At 40.4% G+C, this 24,075-nt stretch overlaps 1 protein-coding gene across 3 annotated transcripts in view; it reads right to left on the bottom strand.

The window, feature by feature from the left end:
- esamb (endothelial cell adhesion molecule b) overlaps nucleotides 1-24,075 on the bottom strand; it is a 71,751-nt gene that overhangs the window by 17,499 nt on the left and 30,177 nt on the right. Inside the window, exon 1 of one of the 3 annotated variants that reach the window (XM_086035719.1) lies at nucleotides 388-644. The exons of the other annotated variants lie outside the window; for them this stretch is intronic. The gene's annotated coding sequence lies outside the window, so the exon portion shown is untranslated. Of the gene's footprint in view, nucleotides 1-387; nucleotides 645-24,075 lie in introns of those variants that run through there. 3 annotated transcript variants of the gene reach the window in all.

Here is a 24,075-nt window from a genome sequence, read left to right as displayed (position 1 = left end):
AAATCTGCAAACCCCACCCCCGACGATTTTTTCAGATTTTTCTCTGTGTTGTAAAGATAAATAACAAAGGACAAAGTATTGTAAAATGGTAAAATGTTCTGCCTGTAATTCACATCTTTATTGCTGTAAGTGATGAAAAAAAGAAATTCTATTTATTACATAATTTTTATTTAACCGGCCAATTAATTATCAGAATTTTGTTTGGCTAAACATCGGAATCATCAGGCATCAAAAAGTTCATATCGGTCTGTCCCTACAAAATGCATTCATGAAAATATTTGAATTTGACTCATAATGAAATTTGCAGTTCTGTAATCATCAGCTGAATCTTTAATGCACCTCCACTTCATTTTCTATTAAAATTCGGACAGACAAACAGAGACTCACAGGGCGCCCAGTCACCAGAACCGGACAGCTGGAGCTGGATCAGCTGATCCCAGCAATCGGAGTCGGAGTGCGTCTCCAGCTTGGAATGTTGTGGGGGAGGAAAAGCAACCCAGAGGGAAAAAAAAAAAAAAAAGAAAAAAAGTAAATCAAGTCCACGGGAACGCTTTGACGAGGTTAGCGCTCAAGAGAAAATGGTCAATCAAGAACGGGAGAGCATTGTGATCCACAGTTGGACGGACAGCTGGAACCGCCACATCTGTTCAGCCGGGAACGTCTTTCATGTTCTGGTGTTCCCGTGCATGTGCGGGGCAGAGGAATTAGGAGATTGGAGCTGGCTGGGTTGGGCTGAGTGGGGATGCGCACATTTGGATAAGTTGTTTTTTTGACCTGGAAAAGTTTACTTGCAGTGACTCAGAGTTTCTTTTTTTTCCTTCTTGTGACTCCTGAGGGCAAAGTGACCTCTGCCTCAGTGGCGCTCCTATTCCTTAATTTCTCAATCTGCCAAATCCTGTTGACAAATCCCCGAACAATCCCGGGCTCAATCCTCTCACCTCACGTGAGGGAAAACAGCTCAGCCGGACATGGATATGATGTAATGCACGCACGCACACGCACAGACACACACGCATAAACGATCGCACTAGAGTCACCCAAAATTAACATGAGCTAATCACTTTGCTTGACATGTAATCATGACATGTCATGCTCGCCTACCCTGGCCTGTTTGTAGTCTGTAGTCGTCATGACAACACAGGATTGAGTGGTGGAATGAAACCACCTAAAGACCATCACATAAAATTCATAAAAATACACAATTGCAGATTTTGCTTCAAAAATAATAATATACCCGCTACTTCATTAGGTAAACAATTATATATATATGAATTAATTAGGGGAAACAGAAACTTTGTTAATTTTAATACATTAAAAATCCGTTAATTTTGAAACATTAAAAGTCATAAAACTAACTATTATAGGTTAACACGAATAAACAACATCAAATGATTAAAATAAAATTATTTGTAAAAAAAACAAAAAACTATTGCAATTAATTTGGCTGAACATAAATTTGGCAAATTTGAATACACTACAAATAATAAAGTGAATGCAAATGTACAAAGCAATAATGAAAATTGTAAAAAAAATAAATACATTTTGGAAATCATACAAATAACGTAATATATAAAAAAATATGAATTAGATTATTACAATTCAGTATGTTAAACAACAACTTCGCTCAATTTAAAATTATTTCATTATTATTGGAAAAATATTTAAACTTCGAGAACACATACACTACTGGGTCACAAGTAACAAATTGGGTGCAATAGCTAACCCAGTGCTGGGTCAAATTGGACTAAGCCAACACTGGGTTAGGTATACCCAGTGCATTGGGTTGAGGAGTTAACCCGCTCGTTGGGTCAACATTTTGATCCAGCAAGGGGTAAAACCTTTTCCCAAAGTAAAATGTGTTAGTACCCACTGAGCCATCCAGCTACTACCAACATTCTCCAGAATGTTACATGAAGTCTATACTTCAACTTCAGCACACAAACCTGTTCAAAATGTCCAAATCCAATTTTCAACCCAATCTGCTGGGACAAAATAATTAACCTAACCTTGGATAAAAGTAACATAATCTGGTCAAAATCCACATCCACCAAGCGAGTGGGTTAGAAAAACAACCAAACATTTTTTTTTTTGTGGGGTATGGATTGGTCCCTATCGTAATTTTTTTCAGTGCCTATTAATGACTGTGATTATTACTTTTTGTATTCCTCTTGGCAAACCCTAACACTATATATTATACTGGCCTTTTTAAAAAAAAAAAAAATTAAAAAAAAATCAGAAATGCAAGTAAACTCTTCTCAATTATTTTCTTGGGCTGACTCCGAATCTGGCCTTTTTTTCTCGACCACATCAGGTTTTCAAAATAAATAATAATAATAATAATATGTAATATAGTAATATATTTAATAATATTCATGAACTATGGGTTGCTACGTTCAGATACAAGTAGACTTTTCTTCTGAAACATCAATGCTATAAATTATAATGAATGGTAAAATCCATATTGTTCAAGCCTTTATAGGTCAAACTTAAAAACAAAAAATGAAAATAGCTCAAAACCCGATGTGGTTGCCAATATCCCTCCAGGCCATTTTCATTCTTGAAATGGCGTAGCTCTGGTGTCCAGACGAATTGTATATATATTTTTTACCCTCTGTTACATTTTTTTTTTTAACCCACTCCCTCCCCTTCCACAAATCCTGTTAGCGCTCCAATTTCAGCTCCAGCACCAGCTAGCGCTAACCAATAAACTGCCTTAGATCTGCTGTAACATTACGTAACAACAATAATATTGAAGGGAAAAAAAGGTCTCTGAAAGGTTTTGGGAATAAGGGTGTCTGGAATCTGTGGCCTGGTGTGATGTAATATTTCATCTTGATTAATCAACATTGTGCAGCCGGAGCACCAATCAGGTCGGATGATCAGGTGGGCAGAAAACTGATGGTGAGAAGATGATGATGATAAAGGGGGCAGGGGGCAAGGAGATAATACTCTGTTGTCTGCTTCATTGAGCAGGTTTAGTGTGTCATTCACTTGTTTATGAAAAGGAGGAAAATCTTCACTTAATCCACAGCCGTCTCCATCTGGGATGAGATGAATTCTAGCTCAAGAGGAATCTGCCAATAAATGCCACTCACATATGATTCGATGAAGCCTCCATAAAACGTTGTCCTAATTCCCACATTGCCCGAAGAGCAAAGTTATGCTTAATGTCTGCTAATTGGATCTTCTCTTTTAAGTCAACAAAAGTTGAGGGCGGAGAGTTTGCAAACTTAAGAGTAAAAAGCTGCAATGTCTTCTTTCTTCACAGAGAAACAAAATGAGGCTGCGTACCAGTAACAACCACCTGTGTTACATCACAAGTGTCAAAATCAAGACTCGAGGTGCCAGATCCGGCCCACCTCGTCAGTGATTTGTGGCCAATTGAAGTATATAAAGTGTGTACTTTGTTTCTTGCTAAAAAGAATTGTAGTTTTCATTTTGGCCAAAAATTTGCACCAAAATTGCACATTTTCGTCACCTTTAATAGATAGACAATAGATAAGTATTTATTTTCACCAAATCCCCTATTAACATAAATTAAAGTGGAAGTCAAGCCAAAAATGTTATTTACAAGAATATGTTCTATGCAGGCCCACTAGTCAAAACATGGCATTTTAATTTATGTAAAGTTAATGTGTTTGTGGAATATGAGTTTAGCAGTAAAATCCACCCATTTTTGTCCATCTCAGGGGGTGGCCATTTTGTCATTTCTGTCGACTGAAAATGACATCACAGTTGCTCAGGGCTCAGAGAACGACCAATCATTTCAAATTCATTTTCTATCAAAAATACAAAATGAACACCCACATAGGCTAGACTCTAGCGGGAGGACATCTTACCATGCTCTAGCCGCTAGAGCAAGGTAAGACGTGGCATGTTATTTAGGCTAGCATGCCTGCTAATACTATATCGATGAGCCTCATGTGCAGATGGTTTCTTTGTGATTAATAATTTTCCAACTGAATATAGTCGTTTACTATAACAGGGGTTAATGATTATCTTCAATTGACCACATGGTCGATTCAATGATGAAGTGACTATATAAAGTACATTGGTATAATTTTCACAGTCCTAGCAGCCCTCTGAGGGAAATTATCAAAATGATGTGGCCTGCAATGAAAATGACGTTGACACCCATGCTGATATTAGTCGGATTTAATGGAGGGTCACTTCAGTTTTTCTCATTTTTCATGTTCTCAGCTGTAACGGTGTGTCACTCAAACAAATACAACGTTATCCCATATTAACATCATAGCATTTCATGTTTTTCCCAATTTATTGCTAAGGTTGTTGTTAGCATAGCAGCTATCATAGCTAACATGTACTCCTGTGCCAAAACCCTGACATTACTAGTGAAAGTTACAGTAATTGTAAAGAATGTGTTCAGCAATATTTTCAAAAATATATGCGTGAAACTCTGTAACATGGTTGTGCCAAACACAGCAGCATATATGACAACAAATAAAATAGCTAATAAAAAGTGTATCGTTGATTGTGGAGCTAAACGAACCAAAATACATGTTATTTATTATTAGGCTATCTGTTTTCTTTGAAAACAAAACATTATAAATGTTTTTTAATGCTAAGTTGGTTTGTTAGCATTAGTAAATATGTAACTTTTTGTTTTTGGGCCAAACTGCCCTGAGCGCTAATTAGAGCCTAGTGTAATACCAGGATTTGCCCAAAGGGGGCAGCACAGCCCTATTATACCATAAGGAGGGCTAATGAGGAGATAAGATCCCATCATCATTAAAACGGCATGATAGCGCGGGATAGGATCGAATAAATGGCTGCAAAGTAGAACAACAAGAGAGTGTGGGTCTTATTAGTGCCCAAAATAAAAAGGTATGTCATTGTCTATCGTGTGTGTGTGTGTGTGTGTGTTGTGTGTGTGTTTCTCTCTCTCACAATGTGTGCATGTGTGTATGTGTATGAGATCAAGCGGAGGATAAAAAGTGCGTGGCTCAGTCAAAAGCCCTGAGGGAGCCATGTAAAGTCCTGTGTGAAGATAAAGTGATCCTCTTTAAGCAGCCCCGCTCTATCTCATGCAGTAATCTCTGTTGCTTTCAAGCCTCCTCCTCTTGCGCCACTCATGTCAGTCCCTCTCTACATAGCCAAAGCCCCAGCTGAGAAAGTCTCTCTATACATCCATCCTTACACCCACAGCTCTAACCTTCTTTTACCTGCACAGCCAACACGGTAGCTACGCACCTTCAAATTGAAATCATTGCAGCTTTTGAAAGCGGTACCAAATGTCAATCAATGTCTGTCCTGGCTGCTCAGTACAATATGGAGACGTCCATCCACCCATTTTTTACAGAAATGTTCTCATGACGGTCATTGCTGGACAGTCTACCCCAACTGACTGACAAGAGCTGGTGTAGACCGTGAACTAGCAAACAACCAACTACAGAATAAAGCCACAATAATAGCGAAACCCAAATTGTTCATTGTTCAAAAAACAACATTAGAATCAAAGAAAAAACATTAATTTGGCGACCGGCCAATTTGCAAATTCCTCCACCCTGAAAGCACCCCGAAGTTGCTTGTGCGGCAAGCACGTGAAGAATATTCTTCTGTCCTCCGTGAGTGTGCTTTAAGCTGTTTGATGAGACACCAGTTGGAGTTCAATATAAAAATAAACACACAACAATCAAAATTACACATGTTATATATCTAAATACAAGATATGCTTTGTTTACGAAACCCACTGCTAACACAAGCAATCAATGTAAAATCCCATTTACAGAAAATTTTCATTGAGTTCTGGGAGTGATATTTCTTAAAATAATGAATATTCACACACAAACACTGTAGTAACACAGACAGACAGACAAAGTAATAATTAAAGGTATATATTCCTAATCTGTGAAAACAAGTATTATTAATGAAGTTCAATCACGGCCTGCTTACTCATTTTATCTGAATTGTGTGTATCACCATGCATGCATTTTAAAATATAATCATTTTACTTTGATACTAATTTATTTTCTGGTTGCGCTTTGAAATGTAATTTTGGTAGTTGAATAAATACTAAGTTTTGAACTTCAATGTACAATCATGTTTATTAATCAGGATTTCAATGTCAATCAAAAATAATCATGATTATTTTTTTCCATAATCACCCAGCCCTACCGTAAAGTGAGACATGTTTTGCAATTTATGTGACGAGACTCGCCTTCTAGTCACATGCCTCATCAAAGCCATGGGTAGCTACACGACGGAGGGCTTTAAACATTTTAGTATTAACAGAATTGAACTCGTTTATGCACTTGTATGGCAGGTATGAATTTTAATAAAGAGCTCCAGTGTGATCTGAAGGTGTAACATCTCTACAATGGCTCTTTATTTTAACAGAAGCCGCATTTTGCCTCATTAAGACAGCTTTTGCGTGAAAGTATGTCACGAAACTTCCAACTAAATCTTCGGACGACCCCATAAAGGCAACGTCACACAGAAACAAACAACGGGATAATACATTATTCAAGCATCCCATTCCTTTCCCCTTGTTATAATCTTTCACCAGAGCGGCACAGAAATCGGGGTGACCTTAAAATTTCATTTTTACCGAACTGAAAACTCGCTCCATATTTGCGGAGAAGAACAAACAAAGTCGCCGACAGAGCGAATCGGTTATTCTGGAAGATTTTGACAGACAGGAAGGATGGAGGGAGGAATGTAGGACAACAAAATAGCCCATTCGGTGTCAAACGGCATGTTGGACTGACACTACAGGCTTCAAAACAGATGGTGCCTCAATAATAAATATTTGGGGAAGGCGCCTTTAAATTGGATTACATTAGTATAATCTCTGCAGCTATTTTCAACTATCTCGGGCACACTGGCTTTAATCCCTCTTAACTTTTGATTGTGTTTTAAATTGATTCTCCTCGTGCACCCACGCGCATACGCGCACACGTACACGCTCAATACTTGCAGCATGCTCACACATGCTCAAGTATATAAACAAACATGCACATAAACATTTGACATCATAAATAGTATTATTTTTACAGTAACATCTTGGGGTCAGAGCCAATGTGAGATAGAAAAAGAAAAAGAGTTTTAATTTTGGCCGAGAACATTTGTGTCAATTTCTACAAAACCTACAGTAAATACTGTAAATGTTTGAAACAAAACAACGTTAAATACAACAGAATGTACTGTAATAAAACAAAATTCAAGCCGAGATAACGTTACATACAGTTTGAACATCTAAGGGTGGTACGTAGGTGGCTGGTGGCCTCACAGTAGAGAGGTCGTGGATTCGATTACGGTCTCTGGCTTTCCTGTGTGGAGTTTGCATGTTCTCCCTATACGGGTTTTTTCTGGGTACTCCGGATTCCTCCCACATTCCAAGAACATGCATGGTAGCTTCATTGGACACTTTAAATTGTCCCCAGGTGTGATTGTGAGTGTGAATGGTTGTTTGTCTCTGTGTGCCCTGCGAGTGGCTGGCAACCAATTTAGTGTGTCCCCCGCCTACTGCCCGAAGACAGCTGGGATAGGCTCCAGCACCCTAGTGAAGATACGCAGTTCAGATAATGGATGGATGGATGCACTGAACATCTAATTGAGTGATTTTTTTTTTTCACACAACAAACCCAACAACTGTCAAATATAGCAATGACATCGTGTAAATCCAAATATCTGCACTGGAAAGCTGAAATAATGTCCTGATTTTGAATGAAGGAATGATGAATTAAGTTTTTTTTTTTTTTATTCTTTTCATTGATTAATCAACTAAATGATTCATAGTTAAGTCGGTTGTTAAAATAATCATTAAGATAATTTAAAGAAAAACTGTTTTTACAATATAATGTAGTATATCGTTACTGTCCTGCGAAAAACCCATTTTTGTAAACTTTCATTCCCAAAACATGCAAGGTAGGTTGACTGAACACTCTAAACTGTCCTTAGGTGTGATTGTGAGTGTGAATGTTTGTCTCTATGTGCCCTGTGATTGGCTGGCAACCAGTTCAGGGTTCACCCCGCCTACTGCCCGGAGACAGCTGGGATAGGCTCCAGCACGCCCGCGACCCTTGTGAGGATGAGCGGTTTGGATAATGGATAGATGATAGTGTGTATTTATTAGTCCTGTTTGATAAACAAAGCGCATTAGCGACCAGGCTCCTCTTGCCCACGTGCAAGGACATTACAGTATCTTAATTGCTCTATTTTTTTCCAACCCCACTCAAGATGTGGGGTAACTAAAGCTTGCTCATAATTACAATTTTGACTTACAACAAAGTTCTGACTGACAACAAAGTAAAAATAAAAGATCAAGCGACGACTCATAAGCGGAAAAACACCACTGTAATGCCCCTAATACATTTTCAACACGTGGCGAGCTGCTGCTGCTGTTTTGGTTAGCAATGGAGTTCAAATGAGCTTTGTAGTTTACCATTTCATGTCTATGTGTGAACACTGGCGCCCACCATGATGGGGAAAAAGGAGGCGTCTATTTGAGGGAGGTGTTCAATTGTCTTAATGAATCAGTGTAATTGGAACAAAGCACTTCAGGGGAAATATGGTAGCGTTCCAGTCATAAGCATTAATTGTGTATAACACAAGTGCAGCTGTTTATACCAACTGTTTATAGCAAAGCAATACGAAGTCATTTGAGGCATTATTGTCTCCGTCTTCGTCAACAGTGCCACATTATAATCACCTTATTTTCTCCAGCATTGAGCACAGGGGCCTGTCCTCTTGCTTTGTCCTTCACCTTTTGTGCAATCCTTATTTACAAGCGTGATGATGCAGAAGTGGCAGTGGCGGCGTGCAACGCTTGTGTGTGTGTGATGCTGCATGCCTGGCGTGTCTCTTAGCGCCTTTTGACAAGCAAACACATTTAACACAATGCCCGCAGAGCTGATGCAAACATGAAACACAAGACAGACAAACGGGGAATGGGGGTGGCGGGAGTGGGGGCTCCTCTGGGGGAGGGCGGGTAGCAGCGAGTGTGTTGGGTTTGAGGAAGAGCATGGGGAAAGTGGGCTGATGCTTTGATCACATGCAAATAGCACACACTGGGGATGTAGGTGTTTATGTGGGAAAACAAAGACTGCTTTTGTAGCCCAACTTTGCTGGAGTGTGCAAGTTTGAGAATCTACTGCATGCGAGTCGGCAGCGGTGGGCAATCTACTTTTAAATGTCATCTATTATGCATTACTGTCATTTGAAAGCTATTAGTCATGACAATATGAGTGTCTGAATCGTTTTACTTCACCTAGTGTCACTGAAACAACTGCGGAAAACTTTATTATCGAGCTCTCTGTTTTTGTCAAGTACAAAATGACCTTGTAAATATCATGTGAAATTCAAGCCGCTTGCATTTTCATTCTGCTGCAGCCACACATTTGCTACATTGCATCTTTGCACAAATTCAAACCGTATTCAAGCAACCCCCTTATTTCTTTGTCTTATTTATTTGATCTTATTTTGTTGTTCTATTTTTATTTTCACAAGTCTTGAGACTTACTAGGCTAACCTAGGACCTCAGGGATCGTGTTTCGTGTCATAGCATCTGAAAATGTGTGTCAGTATGACAATAAAAAATCTTGAATCCTTGAAAACTCAACTTTAAATATAACTTGAAACAACAACAAATAAAAATTAGTACATACTAAAATAATAGCAGTAAAAAAAATAAATACCGGTTGAGAATCACATAACGTCACATGCTTGATGCACAAGTTATGTGGTGCATTCAGGATATTTTCACAACGTCAGGCACTTTGACACGCCACGCCTTACCTTACGGCATATGAATTGTTTTTCTTCGATTATAATGTTTGAGATTGAGAGAAGAAAATCACTATTACATTTCAATTAATTGCCCAGCCATAGCTCCGGCTCACTCACAGTGACTCATTTTACTTCACAAAAAGCAGCAGCTTGGCAGGTAACGTCAGTATATTCGTCAGAAAAAGACACTTCATGCTGTTTAAAGCCACTGTTAGTTAGGTTTAATGCCAAACTGAACATAAGACAAACACAGTTACACTTTGTGCATTTACAACAATCACATAGATTTTCAGTCCCCTAACTTAATGCTAACATTAAATAGCATCTATGTCGCGGAGCTAAAACTCTTTACGCAATGGACTGAACACAAACTGTGCTGCAAACATGTACGAAGACAACCATGAACAAAGTCAAAAATGATTTATCCTCAACGAAGAACGACTAATATTAGTGCCGTACTGCGGAATTAAGAGGAGTTGAGACATATCAATTAACAAAGCGCTAAAGCGGTACAAAAGGAGAAGCATAACTGTTTTCATCATTGCATTGATATAGGTAATTATAAACAGTTTTTGGGGAGCGGTGGGGATACATTACTCAAGGTTTTATTGGTGGCAGAGCTGGGTTCCTATCTTATTCCAATAGTAGGGGGTTACTGCACTCTCAACATGGTGCTAGTAAATTTGGACGTAGAGATGGTCAGCCGGGCTCGAACCGGTGGCTGCCAGCCACCTCCTTCTCCCAGCTGTCCATCATTCCCACATTGACCTGCCCCGCCAACTTTTGGGCAGGAAATGAAGGACGACGCCGGAACTTAAATAGGCCTGCAATGTTACGCCGCAACAGAGCCCACAACACAGCCGCCTAGCGTCTTTGAAGGAGATATTTATAAAGCATTAGCACGGCACTCGGCTGTTTTAACAACTATGAACCGGCCGCATCGCCTTCGCTTGGCCGCCTGCAGGGAGATGCCGAGGCTTTATTGCGCTGCCACTGGCAATTAACAAGTGGAATGATCTGATTTCGGATTTCTATTGGGACTTCATCAGAGAGAACTCACTGGACAATCTTTATAATCTGCCCATGCTGAACTAAATAATCCAACGCCTCCAAAATTGGGGGGGGGATTTAGGGATGAAAGAGTCAAAGACCACACATACAGAACATGTTACGTCTAGGGCTGTCACAAATGAATCTTTGTAGAATCGATTATCCTATCAATTATTCCATTGATTATTTGAGTAATCGCCACCTCCACCTCCACAAACGGACAAAACATGGAACGGTGGCCGGCTGACCAAAATGACCCCAAGAGCGCAGCGACGATTCATCCAAGAGGTCACAAAAGAGCCCACAACAACATCCAAAGAACTGCAGACCTCACTTGCAGTGTTCATGACTCCACCATAAGGAAGAGACTGGGCAAAAATGCAGAGTTACAAGACAAAAACCACTGCTGAGCAAAAAGAACATTAAGGCTCGTCTCACTTTTGCCAAAAAACATTGATGACCCCCAAGCCTTTTGGGAAAATACTCTGTGGACTGACGAGAAAAAAATTGAACTTTTCGGAAGGTGTGTGTACCGTTACATCTGGCGTAAGAGTAACACCGCATTTCAGAAAAAGAACATGATACCAACAGCAAAATATGGTGGTGGGAAAGTAATGGTCTGGGGCTGTTTTGCAACTTCAGGACCTGGAAGACTTGCTGTGATAAACGGAATTCTATTGTCTATCAAAAAATCCTGAAGGAAAATTTCAGGCCATCTGTTCGTGACCTCAAGCTGAAACAAACTTGGGTTCTGCAGCGCGACAATGATCTAAAACACACCAGCAAGTCCACCTTGGTTGAAGAAAAACAAAATGAAGACTTTGGAGTGACATAGTCAAAGTCCTGATTTGAATCCTATTGACATGACTTTAAAAAGGCGGTTCGTGCTTTAAAATGTGGCTGAATTACAACAATTCTGCAAAGATGAGTGAGCCAAAATTCCCCCAAAGCGCTGTGAAAGACTCATTGCAAGTTATCGCAAACGCTTGAATGCAGTTGTTGCTGCTATTGGTGGCCAAACCAGTTAGTAGGTTTAGAGGGCAAACACTTTTTCACACCACTATATATGTTTGAATCCAGTTAAAACTGGCAAAATAAAAGGCTACCACACCCTGTTAATACTTAATAGCTTAAGATCCATTAGTGGCAGTGACCTCCAATATCGGCACAAAATGAATAAAATATTCTAATTGGAGAGGGAAAAAAAGATTGATAACATATGGATAAAAATGGGTTAAATCCGTCTTATGCCTTCATTTTGCAGTTTTCCACATATGTTTGCAAAAAATATAAATCAGCATGCAGAAGTATTTTTTTCTTCCATCCTTAGATACAGTAAAATGTATCCGATGTTCTTTTTTTTCCCACTTGAACTGACTCAGTTGCGGCAGACAGTGCTCGCGTATGAATTACAGTGTACTACATTTGCAGATCACATGATGAGTCTAAAGCTGTCTTTACCTTACGCACTGAAATTAAGTGATGCATAATTAACAAGAACCATTACATAGGCCAAATCAATATTTTAACTAAATATCTAATAATAGGATGTCATTTTAACATGTATTTAGGACATGGCGGCTGGAATTCTCTGCACATAATAACCCAGGAGGGAGAGAGCGATAGCGAGAGACGGAGCGCATGCAAAAGTGGGTTAAAGAAGTTTATGATTTAAAAAGAGGAGTCTTTAGATAAACCACTTAAAACGATACACCTGCTAAATTGGAAATGTGGTTCTAAAATAAAAACTGAAATTGAAATCTTCAAAGTGACTCAAGCAAAGCAGTGATGGGCCTAATCTGCACTGCACGTATGAAGTGACCCCCTTGGTCCATCTGCGAGGAAGGCCCCTATTTTCAATGTGCATTTAAAGCTTTTCCTTGGTGTCTTAGTAACACTGTCTGACTGTTTTAGACAGTGTAACCCGCTTGAAAGTGGTTCTGTTTCTTCACTCAGCCTAGATAATCATGTCATGGGCAGAGAAACAATTTTTAGGATGGTTGTTAAGTTAATAAGCTGTAACAGTGATGCTATTTTTAGAAATACAGTGGTACCTCTACTCACGTCTTTTCATACGAAATGTTCAAGTTACGAAACGCCTCAACAGGAAAATATTGCCTCTTGTTACGAAAGAAATTTCAGGATACGAAAGGTAAAAGTATGGGCTGCTACTCGCATCTCCAGAGTTTCCTGAATGCAACATACTCATAGCTGTTCTGACATTGGCTATTACCTAGCATCTTCCTGGCATCTCATTGGCTAAGAGGGACCTCTACCGTATGTGTCTATGTGTGAAGATAGACAGGTAGATAGATAGATATGTGATAGATATGTCTATGCAGCGTCCTCGTCATTCACCCCTCGGCCCATGACGCGTTCCAATAGTTTTACGTGAATTAGAAAAGAGGAAAAGAAAAAAAAAAAGAGAAAATCGTTTTTTGGTCCATACAAACAAAGCAAGAGATAATAGTAAAGTATGAAAAAGGGATACGTTTGGTTGATCTCGCCAAAGAATATGACCGTAATGTATCGACAGTCGGCACGTTATTAAATCAGTTATTTACAAAACGCCAGACAAAAACCACTTGAGAGAACATGAACTAAAGTGGGCAAAAACAGCAATGAAAAGGTAAACGACCATCATTTTTATTCTTTACTCTATACTTTGTTTTTTACATTATGCACAACTCTCATTTATTGTGCAATAATCTAATTGTAACATGTATTTGTTACATGTTTTGATGCATTTTTATGCTTTATAAATCATTTATGTCTGAATATTGGGGGGCTTGGAACGGATTATGGCATTTACATGGAAAACGCGTCTCTACTTACAAAATGTTCTACTTAAGAAATTTCTTCCAGAACCAATTAATTTTATAAGTAGAGGTACCACTGTAGGTAGACAACGAAAAGATTTACTTTGTTGTTTGATTTCAGACTCAACTATTTGTATTTTTTATGGGAGTCAATTTCGATTTTTTTCAAAACCGAACTGGGTCGCTTTCATATGTGGTCCTAGATTGGATACGTATCCGATTTTTTGCAAAGCGACCACAGTCTGAACGGCCAGGCCACATATATCCGTCCTTGACATCATCATGCGCTCCACGCTGGTAGGGTCACAGACTGCTTGATTGTCCGTGAATCTGCAAAGTTGTTTTGCGTAACGGTATTGGCCATATATATAATGTTAATTTAATTCCACTTGAATTAACATTCAACATTTGCGGTGATAGTAGTAGCCATGAAGACGGCAATGACGTGACATCGTTAGCGACGTCTCCATGAAACGATATCAAGAACCCTCGCCTCATTTCCCCAAACTACTGCATTTCTACCTTCTCCCGAATGCGTCAGGAAGGGCATCCGGCGTAAAACCTTTGCCATATCAAAGATGCGAATCAAACCTATGACTTCCATAACAGATCGGTCGAGGCCCGGGTTAACAACGACCGCCATCGGCGCTGTTGACCTACAGGGCGCCGGTGGAAATTGGACTACTGTTGGTCGAAGAAGGAGAGGAGGAAAGTGTGTTCGTAAGAAGAGAGAGAAGAGGAGCACTAAGACTATAGGACTAAGAGTAGGGACATTGAATGCTGGAACTATGACAGGAAAAGGTGTTGGTGGACATGATGCAGAGGAGGAAGGTAGACATCCTGCTGTGTGTCCAGGAGACCAGGTGGAAATGTAGCAAGGCTAGAAGTTTAGGAGTTATCTTGAAGGAGGACTTTGTTAGGAATGTCCTGGAGGTAAAAAGAGTGTCAGATACAGTGATGAGTCTGAAGCTAGAAATCGATGGTGTGATGCTCAATGTTGTTAGTGGATATGCTCCACAGGTAGGATGTGAGCTGGAGGAGAAGGAGAAATTCTGGCTGGACTTTGATGAAGAGCATACCTAGAAGTGAGAGAGTTGTCATTGGTGCGGACTTCAATGGACATGTTGACAGAGGGGATGAAGAGGTGATGGGCAGGTTTGGTATCCAGGAGAGGAACGCAGAAGGACAGATGGTAGTTGACTTGGAAACGGCTATAGTGAATACTTTCTACCAGAAGAGGCAGGAACATAGGGTGACCTATAAGAGTGGTGGTAGGAGCACACAGGTAGACTACATCTTGGGTAGACGGTGTAACCTGAAGGAGATACGTGACTGCAAGGTGAGAGTGTAGTCAGACAGCATAGGATGGCGGTGTGTAGGATGACTCTGGTGGTGAAGAAGATGAAGAGGGCAAAGGCAGAGGAGAAGACGGAATGGTGGAAGCTGAAAAAGGAAGAGTGTTGCGTGACTTTTAGGAAGGAGTTAAAACAGGCTCTGGGTGGTCAGAAGGTGCAGGGCGAGATGGAGGCAATTGATTCGCTGTGGCGACCCCTGAAGGGACAAGCCGAAAGGAAAAGTTGTCTCTTCTTCCGCGCATGCGGGTCATTTTCGGGACGCATATGTTCGCACACTAGACGGACCAAAGTGGCATTTAATATGTAATGTGAACGCTTACACACACAAAAAAAAAAGCATTTCACCAAAAAAAATCAGAATTGAGCATAAAGGCCTGCAGTGTGAACCTAGCCTAAGTGCAGGGACACATTGAGAGCCAGTTTGCCCACATGACATATTTCCCCCCACTTAACCTTAATAATATCTTGATCGTTTTTTCTTAATTGCATTTCCTGCTTGGAGCAGCGTTGGCCCACATGTGCTATCATTCTCTCCAATGACCTAAAGCAGCCCTAGTAAAAAGAAACATATTGAGCAAAAAGGACGAGCCTGTATGAAGAGAGCTAAGCAAAATGCAATTGACCTTATCTGTATGTTGTTCTTTTCATAGTCACTGGCCAATCATGCACACCAGGGGGGTAACTTGAGTGCTTTTAAAGATAAAACCTCACAAAAACTGTTACAATGATAGGAGTAAAATCCATCAATCCATTTTCTATAACACTTATCCTCATTAGGGTAGTGGGTGAGCTGGAGATTATTCCATCTAACAATGACATCGCAGGGCACATAAAGACAAACAACCATTGACAACTAAAGACAGTATAGCGAAGGGGTGGGCAACTCCAGTCATCGGGGAGGGGGCACTTTCCTGTCTGTTTTAGATGTTTCCTTCCTCCAACACACCTGATTCATCCGATCATCTCATCAGCAAGCTCTCAGAAGCCTCGGGTGTTGGAGGAGGGAGACAACTAACACATGCAGAAAAGCGGCCCGAGAGGACCGGAGTTGCCCACCTCTGATATAGAGTATACAGTACTGTATTATTCAATGAACCTAACATGCATGTTTTTTAAATGAGGGAGGATACGGGAGTCTTCCTTCTTTTCCTTTCGGCTTTTCCCTTCAGGGGTCGCCACAGCGAATCAATTGCCTCCATCTAGCCCTGTTCTCAGCATCCTCTTCTCTCACACCAACTACCTTCATGTCCTCCCTCATTACATCCATAAACCTCCTCTTTGGTCTTCCTCTAGGCCTCCTGCCTGGCAATTCAAAACTCAGCATCCTTCTGCCAATATATTCACTATCTCTCCTCTGGACATCTCAGTCTGGCCTCTCCGACTTTATCTCCAAAACCTCTAACATGTGCTGTCGCTCTGATGTACTCATTCCTGATCCTATCCTTCCTGGGCACTCTCAGAGACAACCTCAGCATCTTCATCTCTGCCACCTCCAGCTCTGCCTCCTGTCTTTTCCTCAGTGACACCGTCTCAAGACCAAACAACATCGCTGGTCCCACCGCAGTTTTGTACACCTTTCCTTTCATTTTAAGCTGAAACTCTTCTATCACCCATCACACCTGACACTTTTCTCCACCCGTTCCAACCTGCCTGTACACGCTTCTTCACCTCTGTTCCACACCCTCTATTGCTCTGAACTGTTGACCCTAAGTACTTAAAATCCTCCACCTTCTTGATCTATTCTCCCTGTAACCTCACTTTTCCACTTGGGGAGGACAGAAGACAAAATGGCTGCCCCCAGAGATGGCTAAAAACGAGTGGATTAACACTTATTCCACAAATGAAATATTCATCAGAATGCCCTGTTTCAACTAGTGGGCTTGTATAGAACATATTCTTGAAAAAAAAAATGTTTGCGTTGACTTCCCCTTTAACACTGTAAACTTGAAAGAAGAAGATTGAAACAGGAAGTAGGAACAGGAACTATTTTAAGATCAACCTAACTTTGGGTGAAGAGAAAGAGATTATTGAATGTCTCAATCGTCTCCATCCTGCTTTTTCGAAAGCAACTGCTGTAGGTTCATTTTATAATGTACAGTCCAGTGGGACCTCAAGTCATGAACGTTGTTTTTTTATTAACAATTTGGGTTACTCACAAAACTTCTGTAGAAAAATTACCTCTATTGACGTACTATTTTCAATATATGAACGATCTTGGTATGCACGAGCAGATGTATGCATGTTGTGTCTTAAAAAGAAATTTGGAGTGAATTTGTCACTTTAATGACAATGTGACATGCCATTATTATTTATTTTTTTGAACAGAAAAAGTCTCCCTGCATCAGTAAACACATGGATGGACTGGTGCACTGTCATAGTATTTGTACAAAAATGTTGGCTTATTCATTCCTCTTCTTGCTCCCTAAATGTATTTGCATTAGTTTAAAATGTGCTTAAAGAACTTTAACAAATAAGTGCCATAATCGCTATAAAACCGTGCAAAGGGAGTTTTTAAATAGAGTACTTCTATAACGCGGATTTCACTGACTGTTGGGGGTGGGGGGTCTGGAACGTGAAGTTTACTGTACATTGCTTTACTTAGAACTCAAAGACGCTTATCTAATCTATCTATCTATCTATCTTGCCAAGCAAGGGCATCAATTTAATGATCAATCTATCTACTGTATAGAAGCACAATGATTACTACTTGTCAGTATAGACTGGTGGACTGAAAATGTAATTTACCATGCTGGCTTTGTTCCACCAAGCTGCATATATGTGGCATATAAAAGCAAAGGCTTTGTGTCTTTTTACCTCAAATGCCATTTGAATAAAATCAAGTTGTTATTAGTCCACAAGCTCTGTGCACCTCTGCAGCAGTTTCCCGCCGTCGCACGCAGCCCGTGTGACATTTAGCGAAGAGCGAGAGTCGCGCTCATGTGCGAGGCACGCTCACAAATCACGGGCATGATTAATATGGAGCAGCTATTTGCACAGGTAATGCCGCTCTCACTTTGCTTCCCTGTTGTACATTAGCCAGCTAATGCGACACTTTATTGATCCCTGTAGGGAAAATGTTCTTTTGGCGCGGAGGTCTCGGCGCAGGGTCAGGAGGAGCGAGAGCGGCCCCGTAGCGAGCTGCTTGAGCATTCAGTGCGTTATTGAAGAATGCTTCGAGCCACCGTCTGTGTTTGAAGGGCGCTCGGTGAAATCATTTTGGTGACCGCTGCTCCAGCCGCAATAATCTGACATCAGCATATTTCCACCAATAGCAGTGACATTTTGGATTTTGGTGTGCGTGTAAAAGTGCATGTGGAAATCCACACGTCAACAAAGACAACTGCCACATTCGAATTCTGTTGCAGTACAATGATAACCTAAAAAAATAACCTCTCAGAGGAAGGATGATTCAATGCGTCTCGACATGTGGTGGGATACAATTGAAGGATGTTTTAAAGTGGAATGATTCTATTTGATTCAGCGAGATTACGATTCAATAAGTTACAGCTGAGTTTGAGAGGGTATGATGCAATGAGTTTCTTCTAGTCATTTTACAATATTCATGAATTTACTGTACATGATGCATTTCTTTCAAAGAGATAGAATATAAGCATTCCTGGCAAGTGCACTTAAAAAACAATTCTCAACATTAAACTAATACATGCAGAGATGCATCTAAAAAGATACATTAACATTTCTGGTGTGTCTTAAAAATAGGTTTTTGGTGTCTTTTTATGAAATACTAGCTAGTAAGCTAGTAGCTACTAAGAAAGCTCTTTTAATGCACCTACAAAAATCCAAAATGTGGTAGACACAGATTATCATTCAGACAGTGATAATACAAGGTTTGGGTTTTATTCCCTCATTATTGTTAGTGAGCTTTGAGATACAATGTTCCCCACATAGCCAAAGTACCAGTAAAATTGAAACTCCTCACATATTTTAAGAACGTTATTGTAATAAAACATAAATCATAACTGCCTTTTAGAAATTTGTCTTTGGCATCTTTGGACAACATGGCACCTATAGCAGCATACTCAAATTGCTGCGTTTGGCAAGTTTACACAAAACTCCAAACCTGGATTGTTAGATCTCTGCAGAGGTCTGTGACCCCTAAAGTATGTTCCTATTTTTATTAAATTAAAGTCTGTCCGGAAAGTGTCATTTTGAATGAATAGAAGATTTACATGATGTCCAAGAGTTAGCATAGGGCTAGCACATAACAGCAATTCACTTAGAACCAGATCAGTGAAATTACAGTATAGGTGTCAACCTTCTCATTGATGCAAAGGCTGTCTTATCTACTTGGTCTGTTGTTGAAAAGTGATTGCTTATTAATGGCAGGGACAAAAATAAATTTATTTGGCATTTGGACAATTACACAACCTGCGTCAAATCTCTCTCCAATGTTTTCACAGAAGTTGGCAACCATGACAAAAAGTATTTCTCATCTTATGTACAGGCAGAACTGTTGCCTCGTTAACCCTGGAAAAATAAAAGCATCACATTATACAAACTTGGCCAACAACTCCTGTCTTCAGCAAAGAAACCGTCAAAACGCAGCCAGGGAGGCCAAACAGGCAAAATCACAGTCCATTCATATTCATTTTAAAACGCTTCTGATCCTGCTTTTGCCTTGATTCTAGAGTGCAAGTGGTCAATCCGGAAGGTGCGGGAAAGATCCGGTGTCCTTAAAAGCTTTTACTGCCCTGAACCTGAAGCCTATTAAACCCGATTATACCCCCTCCCCTTCCCAGCCGTTAACAACGCTAAGTCAAATGAAGTGTCGGCTTCACAAACCAATTGCTCTGGAGCTCGTGTTCAGTATGTTGAAGACCCAAAAACAAAAAGTTGGGTCTACCAGTCGTCTCGCACACACTGCTAGACCTCAATTTTCTTCCCCCTCAGCTCTTTTCGCCTCATGCCACGTCTTGTGGTAACAGCTCTCACTCAACGTGAACACGCTGCCAGAGACAGAGGAGACGTCTCGCCTGCTCCAAATTGGGTCATTGGTAGAAAAAAAAAAGACTGCCCTAAAGACACTGTTATCCAGCAAGATGGCAGCTCACCTGATCACTGAAATTGGGTCGCTCGCACTCGGGTGGGGGACAACGTGAGTGACAGTCAAGAGACCTTCGACTGCAAGTCAAGACATGCAATCCGTGTCTGGAAGACGATTTAAATATTCACTTCTCTTTATTAACCACAATCAACAGAGTGGTTGGGTCACAGTTCACCAAGCTTTGAGAATTATGCCAAGCAGCAAAGTTCAGTACATTTAAGTTTCCACTGTGAAGGGTCCCAAAATATCCAAAATAAACTACTTTTCAACATGCTTTCATTGGGTTACTGATCAGGTAAGTACGGTACGGTCTGCTATGATATGGTGGGGTTGGACTGTTTTAGAACGTAAGAAACATTTTTTTAAATTCCAGGAATCAAGAGAGAGAGGAAGTTGTGACATTGGTGTCTTTGCTCACAGGTAATATATGAATGCTGCATTCCTCAGTACTCTGCTAACTTCATTAGGGCCTTTCATACTATATGTGTACCTGACGCAGCGTTTGCCATCCAACTAGCACTCTGCAGTGGAAATGCACACCTGATCAGTATTTACAGATCCAAACCATACAGAACAGCACAGCTTGGAACACTTAACTTATTGACAAACCAGGCATATTTAGCATCTGTAGTGGGGTTGGCACACACTGACACGGTCATGGATGCAAGGCGGTCACCAGATGCCCGCATCACGTGCGCGGCCGACTACATCATCCACAAATGGAGATCTTTCAGTTTACCTGTTTAAACGCACTTTGCATTTGCCAATCTCATGCACTGACTATGTCCAATTCTACCTGTGCAACGTCTGGGGAAATAACAAAAGAAAGTAAATGCCACCCATGCGCATAGTTAGACTGCGGTTTGCGCTAGACTTGCGCTGGGCACGAAAATAGCACCTGGCTTCTGAAGGTTGAATAGTGCCAACAAAAATGAGGTGAAAAAAAATCCTTTAAATCACTAGTAGAAAATGCAGTCACACTCTGTACTTAAGTAATGGTAGAGACACTTCTTAAAAACATCGCTTGTAAGAGTAAAAGTACTAATTCAACTTTTGTTCTTTGTATGTTGGCTGTTCTGCAGCGGGTCTCTCATTTAGCGCTCGGGAGGCATTCAACCAAACTCCCGAGGCTGTCGTCTCTGTAGAAATCTTTTCAGATAAATCTACTAAGTCGCAGAGTCTAAACATAAGACAGGAGACACGTATATCGTTTTAGACTGTAGCCACACACTCTCACTCTGTGTCCCGCTCTAGTTTAGGTAGGCTCCACCGTTTATTTACCTCTTAGTAATTGGGCGTAACCTTGCGGCCATTTTGTCACTTCTCTCGACTGAAAAAGAAATCAGAGATGCTCAGTGCTCAGGTGACGACCAATCACGGTCAGCTTCAGAAAACGGGTAAGCTGTGATTGGTTGTTATTTGAGCCCTGACTAACTGTGACGTCATTTTCAGTCAATAGAAGTGACAAAATGCAGCCCCCCTCCCTCCGGGGTGGCTAAAAACAGGTGGATTAACTGGTATTCCAGCCTTGTTGGGGCCTGCATTGAACATATTCTTGAAGTGGTAAGATGACAAACAACAAATGCTAAATTAAAGTCAGGTCAAAAAGTCAACAACTGAAATGATCCACCTTATCTGTATGCTGTATGTACTTTTTGAAATTAGACTTTTTGAAGGTCAGAAGCTGCTGGTTTTTCAGGTGGCACAGAAAAAGTATTCACCACGAATCATTCATAGAGTTGCCAACATCAAACAATTCTCTTAAACAAGTCCAAGGATCCGAAATATCTTGCTCCTCCGAATCTGTTGCATCATTGTCATTAATGTTCCCATGTTCAAAGTTCCCCGTGTAGCTGTCGCCCTTGTTTTTTTTCCCACCTTTTAAGTCCCCAAGATCTCAATAAATTAATCAAGATTTCAACAGTGATTGACTTAAGATCTTTTTCATTCTTTTTTCATCATGTCATCCTCTGAATGAAGTAACAAGCCTTATATGACAAAGAGTCGAAATTACAGATATCTGTTTTAAACAGTAGGAAGTAAAAGTAAAAAGTCATCAGCAAAATAAATACTCAAGTATCATACAGATACCTGAAAAATCTAAAAAAGTACCAAAAAGTATTTGTACTTCTTTACTCCACACCCTAATCCTCTCAACAAACAGTGAGTCTCAGTCACCAAATATTAGGTTGTGTTGTCAGAACATCAGATTCATGAAAATATAGAACTTTTTGGAATCTATGGCGCAGGAAAAAAATGTTAAATTGGATCTACAATAAGATACCTCATTCTCAAATTCATGTGATGAATTTTGCGTCAATAAATGCACATCTAGTGTATCTTTTGTGTATTTTCCTGGACTGAAATGCGCACAATACCTCTGAAGGTAGTTGAGTCTGAAGGAACACATTGTTCTGGTTGGTAGCCTAACTGTTAATTTTAATTTTAAATCCACAAAGTGAATTTGAAGTGGGGACAAATGTAGCAAACCAGAATCCCTGATAAGCATACGACACCTTAAAGGGCTGGTTGGGCCGGGATGGCCATCTTTTCACTAACAAGTTCATTTTATCTATTTTTTGATCAGGAAAATGAAAAGAGTTGTCATTTTCTATTTTATCCATTCATTTTGGAGAAATTAGGAAATAAGTGACGGTTGGAGACACTGGAGGAACCGATTACAAACTCTCCATTGGAAATCATTGCACTTTCATTACAGAGTCTTTCGGGCGGAGCATTTTAGAACTGATGTCATTTATACATGCAAACCTTTTATATAATTGCTAATGTTAAGCTCATCCAAGTGTCAGTTTGACAAACACAGGCAGATGTCGCTGCTAAGCTCCTAACCCCAGTTTTCAAAGCAATATCACATTTAGCCCACATAAAAGAGATAAAACCATACGAGGCACCAGAATAGTGGAGGTGCCAACTAGTCGAAATGATCCACTGTTCACCATGGCTGGCATTTATTTGTGTGATACATGCGACAAGCTCCCATCCCGGGGTACTCCAATCAGAGCTCCATTCCATGATGGAGGATGACACAAGAAGTTGATCTCAAAAAGACGACGCTCAGGGCATGGTTGTGTGCCATCAGGACGGTTGTCTAAGGATAGCTGAGGCAGGACTGCTGATCGTGCAACCTGATTTGAGCCAACTAGTCGACGATGACGAGCTCAACTGCAATGACTAGCAGGCCCATTTTACTAATGGTTCCTGTCGTCAGACCTAAGTCAGTCAAGGAGGGATAATGTATACGAGTCGAAGCCAAAACTAATTCCAGGCACAGAACAGTAGCAGATCAAGTTCTTATTAAGAACATATGTAGGTGTGGATGACGTAGGTCTATAAAGGGTTTTGCTATCAAAGTTCCTGCATCAGGCATTTTAGCACTGGGCCCTATAGTGTTTGTCCAGAGGGCATGCTAGGGACTTTGCCACAAGATGAGACTTCAGAACTACGAAGGGGAAAAAACAAAATGGAAAGTAGGAATCAAATCATGACAAAAATCTTGCATTAGCTTTTTTTTTTTTCATGAGCGCTACAGGGGAATGGAAGTGAATCTGGCACACTGACAAGTGACATATTCTTCTCAAGACTAAAAGATATACTGTTTGAATGTTCAAATAAGTCTTGTTTTTTGTGGGAAAGCGGGTTGAGTGTAGACTTGAGGATTGTATGCTACCATCTTGACAGAACGATGCATGAGAAGCTGTCTTGTCCGCTAATGTCATCCACTCGCTCGCCGCGGGGTCGAGTTCTCACCCTTCTCTTATATGTTTCATGCAGAAAATGACTGTCACAGCCATCGTGCCAACAAACACACTGGAGAAGTCCAATGCTGATGATGTTGGTCCCAGGCCAATTTTTAATTAGTGGCTGTCTTGGTGTGAAAATGCAGTTTTACAAATTAGTGTAGCGCATGTGAAACTCCCGAGTGTGTGAAATGCCACATGGGGGCAACAGTAGAGACGGTGAATGCATGCGACATTATTGACAAGTGGGTACCAGCAGATTTAAGGACTCCAGAATGTAAGAC

Source organism: Filicampus tigris, chromosome 7 (genome assembly GCF_054856515.1).
Source record: "Filicampus tigris isolate MCC_2025a chromosome 7, RoL_Ftig_1.0, whole genome shotgun sequence".
NCBI lineage: Eukaryota > Metazoa > Chordata > Actinopteri > Syngnathiformes > Syngnathidae > Filicampus > Filicampus tigris.
Note: the sequence above shows the minus strand (reverse complement) of the source record. Positions and strands in the feature narration are given on the sequence as shown.